The sequence below is a fragment of the Prunus avium genome, chromosome 2, assembly GCF_965620075.1.
Source record: "Prunus avium chromosome 2, drPruAviu1.hap1.1, whole genome shotgun sequence".
NCBI lineage: Eukaryota > Viridiplantae > Streptophyta > Magnoliopsida > Rosales > Rosaceae > Prunus > Prunus avium.
In genome coordinates, this window is record NC_142285.1 from 556,896 (window position 1) to 570,246 (window position 13,351).

A 13,351-nucleotide genomic window follows, 5' to 3' on the forward strand; every position below is an offset into this window, starting at 1 on the left:
AATCTAAATTTAGGGATGAAACTTGTAATAATTATGTGCTTATCATTGCTGTCTTGGGTTCTAATTAGAGCACTTCCACCCCTATGGGCACGGGCAAGGCAAGGGTAAGGCTAGGGCTGTCACTATTCATGTGAATAGTGGCAGCCCTTGCAATTTTATTTCCACCCATATGGGCTAGGGCAAGGGGCAATTACTATTCACATGAGATATGAGGAGATGAATTTGTATAGAGGTTTTGGTGTGGGAAGTAAAGAATATAGCTAGGTATTTATATGAGGAGATGAATTTGTATCGACACTCCTTATGTTGAACGCAATACTGGTCGCGATTGCTTCAAGCTCGCTGGAGGATAAATGCCACAACAGTCTTGGTGCCCGCAATCATATGAGTCACCGACATGCATATGAATGCAATATGAATGATGAAAGGATTTGATAAATCACAAAGCAAACAAGGAACACTTAACGACTTATCTGAAAAATATGCACAATAGCTTTCTCTTACAAATTTAATATGCTCAAAAACCAATACGTTGAAAGCTTGCCGTTTGAAAAGAAAAGACACCAATTTTATTCAAGGCAGGCTTTCTCTAGATAGAGAAACCTAAGAGACCACTAATTCTATTCCACTATGACTTTCAAACCTGATCCAGTATGGTCTCTTAGTCAAGACGCCAAAACAGAAGATAAAATACTATTCAATTATGAATATTAGTTTTGATTCAATATGGACTCTAAGTGATGACATCAAACAGCCACTTTTATGAAGAAACAATTATCTCATAAAACAAATTAATTAGGAGATGAGCATGGTGCATGTCACTATAGGAAATGCTAATATTTTAACTTAAATCATAATGGCATTGAAAATAACTTCAACTAGGAATCCTATTGTGTATGCTTATGTCATGATTTACCTGAAATAAAGTTTCTCATATTGGTCAAGTCATGCTTCGAAAGTATGAGATTGAATGTGTTGCGCCAAGACACCCAGTAAACAATCCTTCACACACTAATTCCCAACCTATGCTAGAGTGTAGGAAATTCCAATACAATTTTCGTACTAATAATCTCCCCTTTGGCATTTCCTAGACAAAACATTAGATTACACTGTAGACACATTTACAAGAAGAACCTACACATCCGAATTTACTTTGCCAAACAAATATCCAGTTCTTGTAACTTCTGCACACCAACAAACAGACTACTAGTGAAGCTTAATAGAATTTAAACAATAAGAAACAGAACTTGGCACAATTAAACAACAATCCTTCATATGTTAGGAGGTTAAGCAATTTACTACAAGTTCTGATCTCATAGACAAAACAGAAAGTTATCTCCCCCTAAATATCATGTTTCTTCTTTCAACAGTCAAGTTACTCCCCCTAAATCCCATATGTAACACAAAATATTCTCCTCCTTTTAGTTAGGGAATCCAAAGGAACACAGAGATAACTACTAAAGATGAACAAATCCAGAAGCAGAACATATGAACAATAGAGGCTGCAAACCCAAGTAGGATGAGGAGGATCAAGTGGCTTAATGTGCCCAGCTAGTGTCAGCAACAACTCACCATAGGTGTCAAGACGATCCCAGATGCGGCGAAGAAGCGCATGCTTCATTTGATGGGATGCAAATAGCGAATCCAAAATGGAATGTTGCTCGATGGAGAAACCACCAGAAGTACAGTAAGCATCACTGCGATGTAAAGTAACCTGATTGTTGACTTTGATGGTGTCGAAAAAGCCAATATCATCCATAGACAGTGTAGGGATACCAGCATGGGCTGCCAAAGCTATGATGTCTTTTCTTTTGTTTTTTGTTTTTTCTCTTGCAAATTTTTTCTTCTTTTATTTCTCAATTTTAAAAACAAACAGACAAAAAAAAAACCAAAACAAAACAAAAAAACAAACAAACAAACACACGCTAATATTACAACAAATTTCATTTCTTAACGGTGCTTGGTGTCTCGACCATAGGAGCTTTTAGTTTGGCCCTCTGGTTGTCCTCTTCTTGGTTTTCACGCATAGCCTCTTGGGGCTCATCACTTGAGCTCCCAAAGATCGCACTCTTAGCTTGAGCACAACTTCTCTCGCGATTTAGTTGTTTGCGTTTACCCGGTTGGTCTAGGGCCTCCAACTACTTTCACATGTCTTGAGAGTAAAAATCTACCATCTTTGATAGGTTTTTATTCTCTTACCGCAAAACTTCAAGCTGATGTCGATTCATCTCCACCGTCCTTGAACTCTCCCTTTTCAAGCTTTTTATCATACTCTGACATTCCTCAACCACAATCTGCTCTGCCGCCAACTGAGCCTTAAGCACCTCCACCTCATTGGATTTTGTAATTAGGCGATAATCCACACTTGCAATACATGCAGTACTCTGCACGCTCATTGCCAGGGCATCACTCACGACCCGGTTGTCATCCCTTGTCCCCAGCACACGTATATTTCTGGGAGTCACTAAATTTCTCGCAACTCCAACATCGACATCTTTGTCCAGGAGTACTGAGTCGTTTACTATCACAGTCCCTTATGAGGACGCAAAGTATGGCATTCACACTGGTGCCGCTCCTTGACCCCATGTCTGATTCGGTTGAGCTAGGTTGAGATCCAATGAAAATGGGAAAGAAGAGGCCATTTGATTTCTCAATTTTCTTTTCTTCTTTCTTTTCTCTTTTGTGTGTTTCTGAGTTTGTGTTCCCCCCCCTCTCTTTGCCTTTTGTAGACGTAGTTTTTGCTTAACCCTAGCCATTGAGCTTCTGAGTTTCGCGCGGCCCTTACGGCTTTAAAAAATATAAGCGTTTGGGCTTTCATTTGAGTTGGGTTTTCAATTGGTTTGGGCTTTCTAATGGGTTGGATTTCTGCTTGTGTAGGACTGTTGTTAGGGTTTACTGTTTTATTTTGTTTTGTTTTTGTTTTTATAACCGTGTTGTAGTTTTTTTTATTTTCTTTTTTAATTGCTTTAATCCCTTTCATTTCTTGTTTTAACATTATTGATGCCTAAATTTTCAACATTGAGGACTATGTTTATTTCTAAGTTTGGGAAGGGATAGCAAGTCTTTTTCGTTTCACTTAAATTCTTGCTTTCTTTTATTTTGTTTTCTTTTCAGTTTTGAGTCTTGTTGTTTTCAAGTCCCTTTTCGGACATATGAGTTTGTGATGAATGTTTACATGACTTGATTGAAATTACAAAAAAATAAATAAATTATTATTCACTAAATGGCATTGTTCTAGCATGATATGTTTGAAACCCTCTATGCACTTGCCATTTGTTTCATAATTCTCCAATTGAAGGACTTGCATGATCCAAAGAATTGTATCAAGCATGAATTAGACTTGAACAACCATATAATGTGAGCTTTGAACCTTGTGCTTCAATTCATGAGTGTTATACACATATTCTTATTTTCTTGTCATCGGAGTTGTTGTTTGATCTCATTATTCATTGACTTGGTTGAGCACTTAAAAGACATTCATTCTTGTGCAATTTGATTACATGACATTTGAGAAATGATATTAAGGCCCTCTTTGATCCGTTTGTGCCTTTCTAGCTAACTGTATGCATGCTTAAGCATAATTTTCCATTGTAACCACTTTGAGCCTACTTGTAAGCCTTTTCTTTCATTTAACCAATTACAATTCCTAGCTTTAGCCTGAAAAACAAGAATTTACCTTTCTAGGGAACTCATGAGCTTCAATTTGGATGTGTTTTTCATACTAAGTTTGGGAAGGGGTATTACATTTTGAAAAAAAAAAGAAGAAGAAGAAGAAGAAGAGAACTTCACTCAAATGGTGAAAGAAAAGAGAAAAATTGTGGTTCAAATTTCAATTCCAAGTTTCGTTATTGGCCAAAAAAATAAATTGATGGTTGTTCAAATGAAAGAAAGGAGTGTGAATCAAAATAAGTGGGGGTATAAGGCTTTGTGGTCTAATTGATCACGTTAAAAAAAAAAAAAAAAATCTTAAGCTTGATGATTCAAAGTCTCGTAATCAATTGTTTATGCTCTTACATTGTGAGTTCCTTGGACCTTGTTGTAAGACGTTAGATTATTCTAATTACCTACTTAAGTGGTCTTCTAATCATCATAGGGTTGTCTTGGGCTCAATATTGATCAAGGACTCAATTACTACTCGGCCCATAGCCTTTGTACAAGTGTTTAAGTTAAATACATGGGCCAAAGGGATTCCTAATTAATATGGACTAGGGTTTTTATTTCCTAATGCAATAAGGACTGCTTGAGAGTTTTTCTTGATGGGAGAGACTCCTAGTCAGATGCATATAAAACACAAGCGCCCCTGCTCAACCGATCAAGCCAACCCACACAAAAGAATTCACCCCATCTAGAATAAGTGTATGAAGGGATCGGATTGAGGAGATGTGCTCTTGTATATTCTTGATGTGTGTTCTATCATGTGTAGTTATTATAGTTTACATGTGGTATCAGAGCCTAGGCTACATGTTTTAGAACCAAAAAGAAATCGCCCACCTTTTCTACTGCAACTGGTCGTGTACACGGTACGATTTTGGGCTGTTGTGTTTTCCTCCTCTTTTGCTGCATCTTGATCAAGCTTCCATGGGGTATGATATTTTATTGAATATGAATTGATTGCTAAAGTTTGCGGCTATAACATTAGTTTCATGTTTTTTTTTTATTTTTATTATGCAAATTGCATCCAGTTGTCACGAATTAGTTTTAATCCTAAAGAATTGGCAACTAGTATTATAAAGGACCTCTAATATGAACTCATGTCGTGACACTTATATTGTTTGCCTTTGTATAAATTGTTTTCCCTTTTTTATACCTCCATGGACACAAATTAAATACAATTTCAAGTAAAAACATCTTGTTTGACGGCATATTTGCATGATATTCATATGGTTTCAGTTTACGATATCATGCATACTGAGTTTGTGAATTGTGGCATGTTAAAATATTTTATAAAGATGACATCAGTTTTCTATATGTCAAGCATGCTTAATTTTCATAAATTGATACATACTTTCAGTCGTAGCTTCAGTTATTAATGTTAAATTGACCCAAGCATGTTTCATGTTGATTAAGTAATCGCATGTCATGAACTGTTTTTCTGTGACTTATTTGGAGAAATTCATTTATTTATTCCATGATTAATTTAACTCAGTTCTAGGTTTTAATATCAGCATAAAAGTGTACATATGCGAAAGATTATAAAGTACCAAACCAGAAGGATAAAACCTAAAACTGAAAGTTACAGAAGCAATGTATTGTTTTATTACCCTTTATTACACTAACATACTTTGTTAAGCGTGTTTCGATATACAGCTTTTCTCGTTCATGCTTGAAGGGTTGAGATCAAAGTTTCAAGAGTTCTTGTTTCAATTTAAAGAGCGAAAGCAACCTAGTTGATTAAAGAACCTTTGATTCTAATAAGATTGGTTATTAAATGTGATAAAAGTATAAAGTTTTAACTTTATCATATTTGGAAGTTTTATGATCATAGTCTACAGATATTCTAGCAATGGTTGAGTGAGCCAAAGCAACTCAATCATTAATAGTTTTCTGGATTTAAAGAATTGATCATAATTGGCATTGTAGGTGAAGGCGTGTTAAAAAAATCTCTGTCCAAAGATGTGAGTGGTTTAACATGAGTACACTTATAATGGAACAATATGGGAGATGCACTGCATGAATTAGCAAGGAATTTCTTCAGTCCAAAGACGTGGGAGTTTCTTTGTTCCGGAAATTTGTGTATGTGCATGTCTTAGTGTTGAAAACATGTTTAATTCTCTACCCAAAGGTGTGAATTAATTATGTTTGATTGAGGATATGGGGACAGATTGATTGTATGATATATTTTGGAAGATTTCAGTTATGTCACAATGAACCTTAACTCCATTGGCATACAAATTTTGTTCTTGTTATACGGATTGTAACATGTTTAAGTTGTTGATGATAATTTGATATTGGTGATCTTGAAATGGTATGACAAAGAAATAGATTTTTGGTTGATCACATAAAGGAGATATGAGTATGGAAAATTGATTGCATTAATTTCTCATATAAAATATTCTCTCAAGTTACACTACAATTTCTGATCACTATTAGTTCACATCAAGGTTTATGCATATTCATAGAATGTATGCAATTTTGGTATTTGTGACTTGATTGATCGAAAATTTGTGTTTTCTTATTTGGTTATGTATGGACATGTTTGATACTTGGCTATTTTTCATATGCAATCAAGTGACTGTTTTATAACATATAGCTGGATTAATTCATACGTGTAAAAGGATTGATACATATTTAATTGGATTGAATCACGTAAAGTTGGATTGATCTGTAAGGTTGTGTTCGTCATATAGAATGAAATAAAATAAAGTTGGCTTGTTTTAAATGGTATGGCGTACTGCTGCAAGTGTTTTTGAGGCATGATTGGTGTTGTATTTGATGCTTTCAGTATTGGATAAAGGCAAACTTGCCTTGTGAATATATGTTTACAAGTATTAATTGTGGTTATATCACTTGCATTTAAGGAATATCACTATTTTATTGCCATTATAGTTTTCAATTCTCAGTTTATCGACGTCTAATTATATGTCATGTTATATAGTATTCATGCTTGATATTAAGAAATATGATCGTTTCACCCAAGAAAGGATAATTTTGAATGATAACCTAAAGAAAAAACTTGGGTTTTGCATGGCAAATTATTTGGATAAACCTTTTGTTTTAATATGAGGAAAATGTCATGCTATATGAAGTTTAGATCTTGCATTAGAAATAAGGATGTTCTGCTGTTGTATTGCTATTTCTTAATGAATGAGATGCATGGATAAAATTGCACTTTTGATTAAGGATCACTAACTTACTTGTTTTGAATCAAAGTGGCACATTGCTATATATAAAATACTCAAGATACGATCTCTGGATTGCTCAAAGGTGTTTTTCAAACTTAATAAAGTGATATTTTATATATCTTGGTTTTGTGATATGGTTTTAATTGTTTCGTTTGCACCTACATGGAACTTACTGTTTTATGATGATGTTTAGAATGCATAAGGATAGTCAAATTTCTTGAGGTGCACATTGCTAAGCATTCACAATTTTATAGTTGACTATTTTCAGTTTGTGAACTGCGCTGCTATGATGTCTGTTTTGGATTATTTTGTAACTTGAATTAACTCATGACAAATTTAGGCAATAAGGATGGTTTTCTAAGTTTTCTATAGTTGCTGATTTCATGAAAATATATTGAGAATTGAATTTTTGGTGAATTTATAAAGTTGAAACAGATGCACAGGAATTTTCCTGACAGTTTCTGCATTATGAATAAAGATTGTTGAATGACTCACTTAAAGATCTTCAAATGAACTGAATTTTTGATATGTTGAGCATATACGTGTCTTCGTGAATTCTGCAAAGTTTCGTGATTATTGGATGTATAGATTATTTGTGAGAATTTTATTAGTGATCTGTGTTCAGGAAAAGTATGTGCTGACAGATTTTGAGTAACCTTGTAGGTCAATTTCAGACTTTTTAATTAGCTATAAAACGACTCATTAATTTTTATGTTTGAAGATTAATGACTCTAGTTTGTTTGCAATAAATTTGATGCTAATCCGACTTATAAATTAATTATGGTAAATTCTCAAGTAATCACTTATCATTTCTGGAAATTTCTTGACAGTTTTTGTGCATTTAGGCTTATACTGTGAACTACATTAGGAGCACGCCTTGAAAGTTCTTTACGCAATCTTATCATGATATATATATATATATATATATATATATATATATATATATATATATATACATAAAGTTTTTTGGTGCATCGTAAAGTAGTGAGTGTTTGCCCAAGTGGGAGAATTGATGTAAGGTTTTGGGCTTCACACTCGTTATCTTGGTTTTATAATTGTATAAACTCATTAAATTTTGAGTATATGTGGAATTTATTTCTGGTTACATGGCAAAATGAAGTTCTACACCATTAAGTACTATGTATGGGATTAACACATTGTTTGGTTTTGTGCTCTTCTTGTTTTTCCTTGTGCACCTATATTTTTCTGACCAATATTTTGGATGACTGGCTGTTTATTTTGGCTATTAAAGTTCTTACCATGCTTATTGTTTTCTACTTGTATTGCTTAAAGAAAATTGAATCGGTGTTTAAAGATACAAGTGGAATAAAGTTGAATGCTTCCATTACAGTTTTTGGTTTTTCTCATCTACGTGCAACTTAAATGTAAAGTGTTGTTTGAGAAAGAATTGAATAAATTAAATTTGAGCTCTAACTCTAAGGATTGGACTGCGATAAAGTTTTATAATGTATTAATTCATTTTATATGGTTTTGATCCATTTTTGTAACATGCAAAATATATGTTTTGATGAGTGGGAGCGTTTAATGATCTTCTTTGAGGATGTATTCAGTAATTTGGATATTTTTGATTAATCGCTTAACAATCTAGTTTTGCATTAAGGATTTTAAGGCTAATAAGAACAAAGTTTGGTTTACGTATGTTATATGTTCTTATTATTTCATGCAGTTTTGTTCAAATCTTCAGTAAGTTAATCAATGACTTTTGCCTTTTCAATTGAAATTTGTGATTGCTAATAAGCATTTGGATTTTGGTTCATGCTTGTAAGGGAGAAGGCAAAAGAAAGAATTTTTCCAGTGGTTCATTGATTCATTGAATAAGGTTGTTTCATACTTGTTACAATTATGGTTATGCCGTTAAGTTTTGATATGTAGAATTAGTGGGAGCTGAGTTTTATTCCACTCAATTTCATTAGATTTCTTGGAGACAGTTCAAATATTTTGTCTATTGCTGTTTGGTTCGGTTCTTTTATTAGATTACGTGACTTCAGTTTTATGTTTACTATTCTTTGACAAATGAATCCAGTACATGTCATTATGCAGTATAGCTAGCTACAGTCACTGCATAAGACATGAATTCATGCCAGTGTCATTAAGGAGAGATCTTGGTAATCTCTTAAGGAAGGGCTTATGAATGAAAGTGACCTTTGTAAACACAAATTAAGTTTTGTCACGATTATTCTGTGTCCTAGTCTTGATGGAAGCCTTATGTGATTTTGCAAGCTTATATGTGTGGTTGTAAGAACCTTGGATGTTATAAATTCAATGTGTTCTGACAGTTCCATGTAAGTTTACATTTTTGACAGTGGCTTGATTTAGGAATAGAGTGATGTTGAGTTCTACATGGCCATACAGTGATCTACTTTGAAGCCTTGATGATTATTTGACCAAGTGGGAGAATGTAAGACGTTAGATTATTCTAATTACCTACTTAAGTGGTCTTCTAATCATCATAGGGTTGTCTTGGGCTCAATATTGATCAAGGACTCAATTACTACTCAGCCCATAGCCTTTGTACAAGTGTTTAAGTTAAATACATGGGCCAAAGGGATTCCTAATTAATATGGACTAGGGTTTTTATTTCCTAATGCAATAAGGACTGCTTGAGAGTTTTTCTTGATGGGAGAGACTCCTAGTCAGATGCATATAAAACACAAGCGCCCCTGCTCAACCGATCAAGCCAACCCACACAAAAGAATTCACCCCATCTAGAATAAGTGTATGAAGGGATCGGATTGAGGAGATGTACTCTTGTATATTCTTGATGTGTGTTCTATCATGTGTAGTTATTATAGTTTACACTTGTTGTATCCATATCCTTCATTTCTCACTCACCTCACACTTTTAGCCCCATTACAACCTATAGTAAGACCTAAATTGATCCTAAATGTCATGTGGTTGCATTGCACACATTTTTTTCAACTTGGCATCCTTCTTGAGATCATAGTCATGCATGTTTTTCATCCTTCTATTGTGAGTTAAGTCTCTTATGGTTTAATTCTATTATCATATTTATTATTGAGTGATGCATTGTAACCCTCTTCCGAGTGCTTCATTTGTGAGAGGACAACTTTGGTGAGATTTGAAGTTACATTTGTGCTTGGTTGTATGATTTTCGAAGTTGTGTGGAAACTGAAATTGGAGAATGAGTTGAATTTGGCCATCACACTACTACACTTTGAGCATGTTGTGTTTTGAACTTTGTTGCCTTGTGAATGATGTCTAAACTGAGTTTTTCTTGTGAAAACTTTTAAGTAATTTGCATGAGTCGCTCTCTCTTCGGAAAGTGTTCGGAAAGATTTTTTCAAGTCTTGTTTTAGTTTCTGTTTTGCTAAAGGACTAGAAAAAGATAAGTTTGGGAAGTTTGTTGGTTCATTTTTACACATGATTTATCATGTTATTCACCCAATATTTTGAGTTAGTTCTTGACATTTTATAGCTTTTTACTTCCTTTTTGTGTTTTCATAAGTTTTACCTTGGTTAGAATGAAAAAATGAAAAAAAAGAAGATTAGTATTAAAATTGCGAAACAGTAACTAGTAATTGCACACACTACATGCAATTGCCATCACAGTTTGCGAAAACCAACTTTCTGTTTGTCAATTGCGAGAATGCTTTTCTAACTCATTTTCGAAGATCAACTTCTTAACATTAGATCAGCATGCTCCGGTGCTCGGATGAGGTGAAGATCTTCATGAAACTTGTTCCAATGGATGTTGACTACAATATACCCGAATTTGAGCTCCATTGGACAAGTATAGCCTATCCATTTGATCTTGCATGTTACAGCAGTTCTAGAGATTTGTCTTGGGCTAGTTTTTTTTTACCTCCATAGTGTTATCTTGATTCTTCTTGTTACCATACCATTTGGTAACAAGAAATTACTTTGATGGAGTGTAATTTTCTGAGACAAATAGCATCTTTGTGAAGACAAAAACCCATCATAGCAAGGAGACAAGGAGGAGATAAAGGCAAAAGTGTGCCATGATGAAAAGAGGAGAGAGAGGGATGAGGTAGCATAGAGAAGGAATCAGCCAATTCATTCAAGAATAATTCATTTTGCAGAGATTTGAGATCAGGTTTTGGGAGCTAGAGAGCTAGAGGAGGAAGACAAGGGCAACCAAGAAAGAAGTGAAGAAGATTTCCACCATTGAAGACCTTGAGCTTCCACCACTTTTACAAAATCTGTAAACTCTTTCTAGTTTTGTTTTGAATTTGTGTTTGAAATAAGTATGAGGAACTAAACTCCATAGCTAGGGCTTAGGTTGAAGCCCTAAACATAAATATTCTATTGTTTTAATGCTTGAGTGTATGAATTTCTAGATATTGTTGATGAATTCCAATTCACTAAATTAATCTATCCTTGATGTATGTTTTTCTTTGATTGATCACCTTTGAAAGCATGCTTCTTGAGGTTGTTGGGATTATGTGTATCCTCATGTATTTCTAAGCAACAAATGGATGAAGTAAGAATCATCCATATGAATTGGTTTCTTGAATGCCTAATGTAAACATCATACTATTAGGGTTCTTGTGATGTTCATTTTCTCTTTGAACTTAATGGGTTTTTCTTGTAATCAAATCGAAGTACTAAGCACACCTAGATTGATTATAGGAAAGGCACAAGTATTGTAGCACTAGCCCTGCACTACACTTATATTAGAGAGAATCAATGCATCTTGAGCCACTAGACCCAGTCTTGATTGCGAACATCTTCATCAACACAATTAAAGTTCATCACTCGAGTGTCCATGAACATGAGTAGGATTGTTTAGGGTGGATTATGAAACCCTAGTGTTTGTTACATATTATTTTCACATTTTGATTTTCATCTCTGTCATTCTTGTTAAAATTAGAGTTCATTTACATTCAAGCATTAGAAAGAGGTCACTCAAATCAAATCAAACACCCCCCTGCCCCCCAAAATTTGTTGTATGTTTGTGTTGTTTGAAACGTTGTGTGTTTTCGTAATTGAATTTTGTTTATTTTTGTATTTGTTTTTGGCATTTGGTCTGCAATGAGTTTTTTATTTTTCTATGCTGAATCCAATCGTATAAAGAATGTGAAATTTGGACAAACGGTTGGAAAGTTATAGGTCAAAAACTGGACAGAGTTCGAAACCAAAAAACAGAGAAAACGAATTTGCAAAAAAAAACGACCGGTTTTCACTGTTCACAGGTAGTAAATTGGTGATAAAAGGGTGATAGAATTTGCTGTTTGTGTTTATTTTTTGGTTTCTTGTTTGTTTCATTTATTTTACCTTTCTTTTCTTTTTTTTAGTTTCCAATTTGTATTTTACTTTTGTGGTGTGTTATAAAGTATTCTTTACGTACTCAATTTAGAAATTTTAATAAGCTGACAGTTCCTCGTGGGATCGACCTCGTACTTACAGAATCTATACCCCAATGGATTCGTGCACTTGCGGGTATTTTTAATTGTATGATTAGCACATTAATTTTTATCAATTATTAAATACATGTTGTATTCATAATTAACACAAATTAATGTGCAAACAACCAATTAAAAATACCCGCAAGTGCACGAATCTATTGAGGTATAGATTATGTAAGTACGAGGTCGATCACACGAAGAACTTGTCGGCTTCCTATAAGTTATAATTTGAGTACATAAAGAACACTTATTTTACACAACACACAAACACAGTACAAATTGGGAACTAAAAATGAATAAAGGAAGTTAAAAGAAAAGAAACAAAACAAGAAACCAAAGAAAAACAGAAACAGCACTTTCTATCACCCTTTTATCACCTAATTATCACCTGTGAACAGTCATGAACAGTGACGACCGGTCGTTTGTTGGCAGATTTGTTTCTTTGTTTTTCCAGTTTCGACCTCTGTCCAGTGTTTTACCTATAACTTTCCAACCGTTTGTCTAAATTTCAAGTTCTTTATACGGTTGAATTCAGCACACAAAAATGAAGAACACAGCCCGGACCAAATGTAAAAAACAATTACGGAATCCACCCTAAACAATTCTACCCATGTTCATGGATACTCAAGTGATGAACTCTAAACGTGTTGATGAAGATATTCGCAATCAAGACCAGTACTAGTGGCTCAAGACGCATTGATTCCCTCTAATATACGTAAAGTGCAGTGCTAGTGCTACAATTCTTGTGCCTTCCCTATAACCGAATCTAGGTGTGCTTAGTACTTTGATTCAATGACAAGAAAAACCCATTAAGCTCAAAGAGAATATGAACACCACAAGAATCCTAATAGCATGATGTTTACATTAGGCATTCAAGAAACCAATTCACATGGATGATTCTTACTTCATCCATTTATTGCTTAGGACAACATGAAGATACACATAATCCCAACGATCTCAAGAAGCATGCTTTCAAAGATGGCCAACCAAGGAAAAACACACATCAAGGATAGATTAATTTGGTGAATTGGAATTCATCAACAATATCTAGAAATTCATACACTCAAGCATCAAAACAATAAGGTTTTCATGTTTAGGGCT